The following is a 10445-nucleotide window of genomic DNA, read 5'->3' as shown; positions in this document are numbered from 1 at the left end:
TTAGAGTTGCATGAAGGTTGATGAACCAAAGTTGCATCAAGGTCATAGATTCAACACATGCATGTAATGTAAAAATAACATTGTACTATAATTTGAAAATAAACTAAATAAATCAAGATCTTAAGTGGTAGTACATAGTTTTTAGATTGATCTAAAGTTGTTAAGTAAATCTTATGTTCTTGAACCTTTTTAAAGTTAATCTTTAGTTCAAGAGAAACGAGATCAAAGTTAACTTGTAACACTTGACCATCCACAACCAAAATCACGATTTTAAAAGATGAACAAATGAGAAAAATAAAGTAGTTACACAAGTAGTAAGTTCATGGGTTTCATACTTTTAAAGATTCAAGCCTAAGTCTTGATCTTTAGAAAGTAAACTTTTAAGTTTACTTCATGAACACAAGTATGATTTTAGAACTTATGAACTTTAAATCTTTAAAACACTAATTGTAGAACCATAAACTAGAGAGTTTAGATCCTTGCATGTTCTTGAATAATAAGATAATATGAAGAACAAACTAGAAAGTTTGATTCTTACAACAAGTAAGTAACAACTACAAGTAAGTAACCATAATTAAAGATAAGTAATAACAAACAAAAGAATGATGATGATGGAAGATCTAGGCCACGGTTTTTAGAGGAGAAAGAAGAGAAGAAGAAGTTGTTCTTGTTACTTACAATATTAGAGAGAAAGTGAGAGGAAAAGATGAGAGAAATGCAAGTATTATGTGTGTAGAAGTGAGGAGGTAGAATGCTAGTAAATAGGTAGTCAAAGTTTTGAAACAAAACACCCCTCAAAGGCCACAAAAGCCGTGGGTTTTCATCACCAATGGGGGAGGAGGATGTCCACCAATGCTAGCATGCTTCTTTGACTCATTTGGTGGTTAAGGGTGCATGCATGGGGAAAATGTGCAAGTAAAAGGTAAATAGGTTTTTACTAAGTTTATTTATCTAAGTAACTCCTAAAGTAATACTTACATATGTGTTGGGCCAATTAAGTCCATTAAGGTGTAGGGTGGGCTTATAAGTCCACAATCATGAGTCCATAACATTTAACAAGCCCAAGTTCAAGTAATTCACAAATTAATCCATCTAAAGCCCAAGGAATTAACTAATAACTATAGTTAATCAAAATAATTAATAAAATTAATTATGAATGTAAATAATACTTGAAGATATTATTCGTGCAAGTTCCGGGTGTTGCAAGGGCGTTTCGGGCAATTAAAGTCAAGTTCGGGCAATCATGGAAACAAGTAAATGTAATAACATACATTTGTTTAATCACAAGTATTAATAATAATAATTATTAATAAATAAAAGTTGGAAAATCCAGGGTCGTTACAGATTAGATGATCAGGAAAAGAAACATGCCAAGGAGATGAAGGTGATAAGTGATCGGGTTGAGGCTGGCATCCATGTTACACGTGAGACACTAAAGATAGTGCCGGGTTTATATGTTTCTAAAGGCATCCATCGGACAAGTATTTTAAAACTCTATGCTATGGTACAAAAGCTTCAACAACAACAACAAGAAGTACATGTAATATCTTATTATATAATTCATTTATTGTGCAAGTTGATAATTTATAAGTATAAAATGTATGTGACTAGATTGTGAGTTTAATTTCCTTAATTTGTACAGTTTGTGAATCGGTAGTCGACCTTACATTGGATCGACTATCACCACAATAGCCTATAGTTGACCATTTATGAGGTCGACTATAGTAAATTTACACTATAGTCGACCATAATCAAGGTCGACTATATGGAGTTTTTCTGTTAATTTATTTTTGTGTGTTTCTGTGACAGGATGATGGTGGTTTCATTGGTGGATATGTGTCAGATGTAGAAGTTCAAACAACCAAGAAAGATTTGTTTGATAATGTGAAGGTTGCTTCACCGGTTTATGTAAGGAAAAGAAAAAGGGACCGTCAGGTTGCAAGGGCAAGGATGTCTCTTTACGTTACACCGTCTCAGATGATCAAAAAAGCTGGTAAAAGAAAGCCTGACATACCAGAGAAAGAAATCCCGATAAAACAACAGAAGAAGGGGAGACTGAGGGTTCCGGTAGTTGCTGATAGTGTTATTCTAGAAATCGTTGACGATTTGATTCATGGATCTGGACTTATCTATCCCGGCCCTCCCATATTATATGATGATGAAAGGAATCTGGAAGGCCCTACGACACCGGAAGAGTTGATGACTCCACATTTCGAGTGCATTTCGGTATTTGTTCGGGGCCTATCCGACGTACTTATATTCCTCACTGACGAGTTTTGGGAGCGGATCTATGGTAAATTTGAAGGCGGGTACCTAGATAACTTTGTAATTAATATCATAAATTTAACTGTATATGATGAGATTGACTAAGTGTTTGTTAATTGCAGAATATTAATGGTTGGGGATCTATGTTGTTGTGGTGGAGCTACCGTTTAGATCCAAATGGGTTTTCAGCCGCTAAAGGACCGTCAAAGATGTGCGATCATGCCGGTCGACATGATTAAGTAGATGGGGATTTTTAAAACGGGTGTAACACTTGACCCGAATTACACCAATCCCGATATCACATGTTATGCAGATGGTTCGAGACTCCCTTTCCTACATTGGTCGAAGTGTCAGAAGGTTAGTTTACTTTATACATATACATATACAGTTTTCGTATACATACACATATACATTCACTTTATAGTTATTTGTATAACTTTAAATGGTAGGTACTATTCCCAACATGTTTGGAAAATGCGGATCCCTGGTGCTTATTGTGCTTGATCTTAAGGACTTCACCATCGTCATTTATGATAGTTTTGTCAATCATAAATCAATTGACCACCGCGCTTATTATGTTTCTGAGTTGGGTAAGTGTCTGCCAGAGTTCTTGAGGGCAATTAGCTACACTCCTCCACCACATGTCTCGATGCCATCTACATTCACTTATATCGACTCCCCTCAGCAGTCAGGACTTTTCGGTGACTGTGGTGTATGGGTTTGCATACACATGGAGCGTGTAGCTTGTTAGCTAACCTATCCATTTGAGAAAGATACGACGAAGGTTGCAATGGAATACAGACACATGATGGGGAGGACATTCTTTAGATCTCGAATCGAAGTACGTAAAAGGGGGTAATGTTTGAATTGGTATTGTATTTTGAAAAGGTTATATAGTGTTAAACATGTTGTATGTATGTGTAGTGTGTAGTTGTATGCTAAGTCAGCAGGTTGAACAGGCTCCATTGAACAGGTTGGCCAGGTTCCCTTTTGACTGGTCGACCACTAATGTAAATTGTGGTCGACCACTATATGAAGTACACTATATTCGACCCTGTTGTGGGTCGACCACTAGAAAAATGTGCTTTAGTTGACGACTATAATGTAGTGGTCGACCACAAATGATTTTCATGATTAAACAAGCAACCTGGGTCCCACATTTAGATAACATTTCTTATCCTTATTAGCTACAGATGGAAAATCCATCTTTCATGATTTTAATTGGATAACGTTAGATCCTTTTGTACTCTATAAGTAGTACCACACTTGATCAATATTCAAACACACCAAATTCATATTCACAACAAATTAGCAGTTGAAGTTATTCAGAGGTCATTTTGAACATGTCACTTACTTGTGAGGAATACTATTATATGTCTTTACATTTTTAGTGATGAGTAAGTTAGAGATATATTTTTGTTCAGGAGGTTATTTTGAACATGTCAATAATCATATAGTTTATATGCCACTTAATTGTCCCAGAGTACCTTTGAAACTTCCAATCGCGCCAAACAAACCCTTAAATCGTATAATTTTGTTAAAAATGTGTTATAAAAGATCGATGTTGCACAAGATTTAGTTATATCTATGAAATACGTTGTAGATAACTGTGTCTTGGATATCAATGATGATGAAGATGATTTTAATGATTTTTTGAATTTCGCCATCTCAAATCAACCCGTTCACATATATCTAGAAGATATTACGAATTCAATGCATGTTTTAGGTCGAAACCTTACTAATCCTACTGATCAGTTCAACCTACAACAACAATACAATAATCAGTTAAACCTACAACATCCGACAAATAATCAGTTCAACCTACAACATCCTTACAATAATCAGTACAACCTACTGCATTCATCCAATAATCAGTTCAACCTACATCATTCACCCAATAATCAGTTCAACCTACAACATCCATACAATAATCAGTTCAACCTACAACAGTCATCCATCAATCAGTACGACCTACAACACCAAACTGACAATCACCACCCATACACTGATCAGTACAACCAACCACATCCATACACAACTCATTTCAACCTACAAAATCAATCTATAAATCAGTTCAACTTACAAACTCAAACTACAGATGAAATCAACCAACAAATACAATACACCAATATGTTGAACCCAAAACCACCACAAGTTGAAGAAAAGGAAGATCCTTACATCGTTGACCTACCTACATCTGATCAAAGCGAATCCGAGCATGATGATATGGAAAATGTGAATCCAGTCAAACCAACAAAACACCCTTTTGCTAACTACATAGTTGATGAGGATGATGTTCCTGATAGTGATGATGAATACGAAGATGAATACGTCGATCAAAAATCAACTTATGACCAGCCAATTAAGTATAATCCCCAACAAAATGATATATTTTGGAACATGCCACTATTACTTTTAACACCCAACCCGAAATGAAACCTAGATCAATGACAATATATGAAACCTCAGATCTAGTTAAATTGAATCAGACTTTCGAAAACAAGGAAGATTTTCTTATGCAATTACGTACAAAGTGTGTTACTGAAGGGTTCCAGATAAAACCAAAGTACTCAGACAAGTTAAGGTATACAGCTACATGCATATCACTAAATTGTTCATGGCAAATTACTGCTAGGTGTATACAAGATAGCAACAACTTTCAAGTACGGAAGTTGAATGATCTACACACGTGCTCAAATACCCAAATTCTTCCAAACAATAGGCATGCCACCAAGAAGGTCCTAGGGAATATATTGAAAGAGGTGATGAAACAAGAAGGTCGTGTCTATCGACCGGATGATATCAGGACTGATATGTCGGCGTGATTTAAAATTAGTCTATCATACCACCAAGCATGGAAAGCCAAATATTACGCAATTGAGATGTTGAGGGGTAGTCTTGAAGATTCCTTTCAAATACTACCTAATTATCTATATAATCTTAGATTGGCTAACCCAGGTAGTGTAACCAACATTCGAACGGACGACGAAGGTAGATTTGTTATGAGTTACATGTCCATTGGTGCAGCGATATGTTTAGTGCTCTCTTCATTTACTTATTAATTTAACTCGTATTCATTAACAATGTTTCAATACTTTTATATGTAGACACGTTTGTTTGTTAACTATGCACGACCAATAATCATAGTCGATTGGGCTCATTTAAAAAGTCGTTACTTGGGGACTAACTTGATTGCTGTCGCTATGGATGCTAATAATTGAATCCTTCCATTAGCCTACGGTATTGGAGCAGGAGAGACCACCGATCATTGGACATGGTTTTTTGGTAATCTAAGAGACTCTCTACAGTCTTCGGGGTGTTGTATTGATAATCTTACCATTATATCTGACAGGGCATCTGCAATAGCTGCTGGCATATCAATTGTATTTACCGAAGTATTTCATGCACTATGTGCTAGACATTTGTTGGGAAACCTCAAAAGTGTCTCTAAAAGGGTTAAAAGTTACGAGTGGCACTACTAAAAAATGTGCAAAGCGTATAGAAAATCTGATTTTGATCACCACTATGGTATACTATCACGACGTATTCCAGACAGTACACGTACACTCACTACTATTGGCCTCAACAGATGGTCTAGACATCATGAAAATCGTGTTCGGTATGCTTACCTGACTACTAATAGTGCAGAGTCCATGAACGCACTGTCAGTTCATGCTAGGAAACTCCCTGTTACAATGTTTCTTGAATTCTTTAGAGCTTCAGTTCAACAATGGTTTTGGGAACATCGAAACACTGCTGATGGTTTAACAACACCTGTCACACCATATGCAGAGCGTAAGCTGGGTAAAAGAAATCGTAAGTCTCTTACTTGGACTGTGAAACCGATATCACAAGTTAAGTTTGAGGTAATGGATATGAAAAAGGCAGTAAAGTCAATCTACAAGATAAAACTTGCACATGTAAACAATGGCAGTTTTCCGGTCTACCTTGTGGACATGTAATGGCAGTAACAAGGTATTTTGTCCTACGTGACGTTACTACACAAGTTCAGAAGTATTTCCACACTGAAACGTACAAGTCTGCATACATGGAAGACATTAACCCGCTAGATCATATTTCTGAATGGATAGATCAAGGACACCTACAAATCGTCAGACCGCCATTGGTTACAAAACGACAATCAGGTAGACCAAAGAGTACTGCTCGTATACCGTCCCAAGGAGAAGACAAAGACAATTTCAAATCTAAAAGAAAATGCAGTCGTTACTTGGAATATGGACACACTAGATCAACTTGCACCGCACATTATGATCTATTTGAAGGTACACAAAAGTCCAAGTGTAAGTCAAAAACGAAGGCAAAGCCGAAGGGGATGGTAAAGGGGAAGGGGAAGGGAAAACGTGAAGAATCATGCTCAACACAATTTGACTTGACTTACAATTTGAGTGATGATTAGCTTCTTCTTTGTGTTTTAACTGTCATGGATGATAGGTGTGTGTGTTTGTATGTTTTCTGTTTAACTGTCGTGTGTTTAAGTCTTTGTGGTTTATTAATAAGTTAGGTATGTTATATGTCTGTAATATGTGTTATTTGTTGTGTAATAAATGTAGTATGAGATAATATATAATATTTGTTGTTCAAATTAAAATTTATTTCACTAAATTGGATGGCAAGGTACATTGGAATTACATAACTCTTCAAGCTACACAACACATAATGGTAACACAGTAAACTTAAATAAAAAACTACTCAAAAGTGTGCTTTTATGCTTAGTCGACCTACTTATTGGTCAACTACAATGCAACTATGGTCGACTGTAGCTAGTCGACCGAGTTTTGGCCAACAAGTCGGTCGACCTTAGGGTTGACCATCTTATTGAAGTAGTCGACCAACAACAAGAAAGAATGTTGGTCGAACACCTTGAAAACTAAACTGGTCGACCAGGTAAAGGGGTAGTCGACCCAAAGGGTGGTCGACCTAATGGTGTAAATAGACAATTTTTTCCAAAAAGTGTATTTTGGAATAAAACTTTTTAAAAAAGTGTATTTGGGCGAATTTCCCTTATGTTAAAGTTAATGTTTATGGTTTTCTTCTATATTTACATTTTACACATAATTCTTAAAATTAACATTTAAATGTATAAAAAGTACAATTCGATTAATCCCCCAATTGCTGATTACTCTTTCCAAAATCCCGACCGATTACTCCCCCAAATAACGAATTTTGCAACCTGGCAAAAACATAATTGTCTAAAATCGTTCATTAGGTTCAAAATCTCTAAAATTCTTGTTTAAATGTTGACCATTTTTTACTTTGACCGACTTGGATCAACAAATTCTATTTTGACCCCTTAACCAACGTTGACCGATTAATTAAACGGATTTTGGAAAATCAGAACGGACTGCTCTTAAAAAGAAGTAATCGGGGTTTTCTACAACAATGGTGTTTTGGAACAAGAAACATACTGTTTGACTGACGGATGAGTCCAGCATTAATGAGATAAGTGCATCCAAACATGCCCCTTGCTCAAGCACTCCTCATGTAGCTAATATGTTCATCAAAACCAGCATGAAATTGAATCTTATAAGGAATTTTGTAAGGTTGATTGTATCTAGAAAGAAACAGTAAGAAACGTACTCCTTTAGTCCTTTGGACATCAAACAAACACATCAAGTGTCAAACTTTCAATAGCTACGCTAATTATAAATAAACACACAAGAAATTCCACAATATAAACACTGTAGCCATGCATGATACTTAGCCTAACATGATATCACAGATTCACAGGTGATCTGAACAATAAACAAATTGAACAAGAGATAACAAGAAGTTACTTTGTTTGATAACTTTTGACAAGCATCAATAATATAAGTAACATAAAAGGGCATCATGGAAGTTTAGTGTTGTTCTATATTTATTCAACATGTAGCATGTATGGTATGGATCATAAATAACTCCTTCCTTAAATATGTATCTTACATATTACATGCATCGCACACCCATATCCCCATAACATACATTGTAGACTTGTAGTTTAAATATTTCTCACACACTTGTAAACTTCAAAGCACAAAAATTTCAGTAGCGTGCCTATCAAGGGCTACTCGCTGTAAAATAAGCAGATATAATACGGATTTGTATTTCCTTGTTCCAGTTTGTTCCGGTAATTTTACTATTGAAGAATAATTGGTTGCAAAAGATGATTTATCAGTCATTTGATGCATATAATATATAATATTATATACAGATTGAAGGGATCAAATCAACCTGAATAGGCTTGAAGTGATGGGCTAGAGCAGTGCTCTCCTTATGAAGTAGACAACATCCTTTGAGGACCCTTAGTGCAAGCGAATTCTCCATTTAACGAGGTGATAATACTAAGCCAAAAATTTTGCTGCAACATTTCCAGAACGAAACAGCTTTTCATGGCGACAATGGCTCAAGCGGTACTAGTCGGGATTCTATTGGGGTCGATATTCAACAACGTTAAAAGGTTTCATATGCAGACTCAAATAGGGATTTTGCGTTTCACTTAACGTTTTTACTATATTCATCATTTGACACTTTACCTATTTTCTTGCATGAACGACGAATTCTAATGTTAGAGACCTCAATCGGCGCCTATCGTATTTCATCCTACACTTTAGCCAACACACTCGTATTCATCCCGTTTCTTTTGATAGTGGCGCTTTTATACTCGATCCCAACCTATTGGCTAGTCGGGATAAGAAAAGAAACGGTCGGGTTTGTCTATATTTCACTAGTTGTATGGTTGGTATTATTGACATCGAATTCTTTCGTGGCGTTTTTTAGTGCTCTCATGCCCAACTTCACGATAGGGATCTCTTTGATTGAAGGGGTAATGGGGTCGTTTTTTTTCTGTTCTCCGGATACTTCATATCGAGCAACAACAATATACCATAAGAGGATTGATTTGTACACAACCTATTTTTATCCATACACAACTAAGCATGCACCGGAGTGTTTTATGGTATAATACTTTAATGCATGTTTAGTTGCGTATGGATAAAAATAGGTTGTGTACATATCATCACCTATACCAAAATACTGGTTTTTCATGCACTATTTGAGTCTTTCTAAGTACTCGTTTGAGTGTTTTTTGTTAAACGAGTTTGGAGGATCAAATGGAAGATGGAGGTGTCTTGAAAGATTCGAAGATGGATGCCTGATATACGGAGAAGAATTCTTGAAGAAGCAAAACATAAAGGAGATACTAAAATGGAATAATTTGGGGATGATGTTGGTGTTCACCTTTGCGTATAGGTTACTTCGTTACTGGGGTTATACTATCGATCTTATAGGGGCAGAAACTAAAGATAAATCATTCTCTAATCAAGATTCAGATCGAGTCTGATAGAGAACAGGTCACTACATTCTTTATCTAGCCCTGTTTACGTTTATTACCAGCCCACAAATGGATCACCCAAGCCCAACATTTGTAAACGCTAATATATATGGAATGAGAAGAAGATCAAGGGTCAGGATCATTTGAGTTTGTTATTCTATTTTGAGTCGAGCATTATAAATAGTAGAGGTCATGTTGACAGAAGGGCAGTAATGAAATTAGTAATTTAGTAATCGGCCCGGGCAGTTAGTTTCTCAGAGTGAGATCTAACTGATTTTGTATTTCCAGTATTTCATATAATAAATAAATTCATATCTTCCATTCCATTGTTGCTGTTGTGGTATTTCCTTTTATATTTCCGCTGCTGCTACTATCGAGTTCTTATCAGAGTCAGAGTATGTATATCGTCTACATTTATCGGTCGATTTGCTTAAAGTCCTAAAAACTGAAACGTGAAATGTAAATACTTGAATGGAATACTGTCAACCAGTGTTGTAAAAAACCTGATTACTCGCCGATTAATCTCTGATTAATCATTTTTAAGAGCAATTCGTTCCGATTTCCAAAAATCCGTTTAATTAAACGGTTAAGGTCAATTGATGAGTCAAAATCTAATTTGGTAATCAAAGTCGGTCAAAATAAAAAATGATTAACATTTTAACATGAATTTAAACTAGAACTTTATAGTTTTTGAGCAAAATGAATAACTTTAAACAATTATGTTAAAGTTTATTTTTGTATTTATGATTTTTTTTTTCTATATTTACACATATAGTTTTTAAAATTCAATATCTAAATGTATAAAGTACAATCCGATTAATCCCCGATTAATCCCCGATTAATCCCCGAATTA

General features: G+C 35.6%; 1 pseudogene; it reads left to right on the top strand.

The window, feature by feature from the left end:
* The first annotated feature begins 6226 nt into the window (after positions 1-6226).
* LOC139870940 (ABC transporter G family member 10-like) lies at positions 6227-9601 on the top strand (annotated as a pseudogene).
* The last annotated feature ends 844 nt before the right edge of the window (positions 9602-10445 follow it).

This window comes from Rutidosis leptorrhynchoides, chromosome 10 (genome assembly GCF_046630445.1).
Source record: "Rutidosis leptorrhynchoides isolate AG116_Rl617_1_P2 chromosome 10, CSIRO_AGI_Rlap_v1, whole genome shotgun sequence".
NCBI lineage: Eukaryota > Viridiplantae > Streptophyta > Magnoliopsida > Asterales > Asteraceae > Rutidosis > Rutidosis leptorrhynchoides.
The sequence above is the reverse complement of the archived record's forward strand: the minus strand, read 5'-3'. Positions and strand labels throughout refer to the sequence as shown.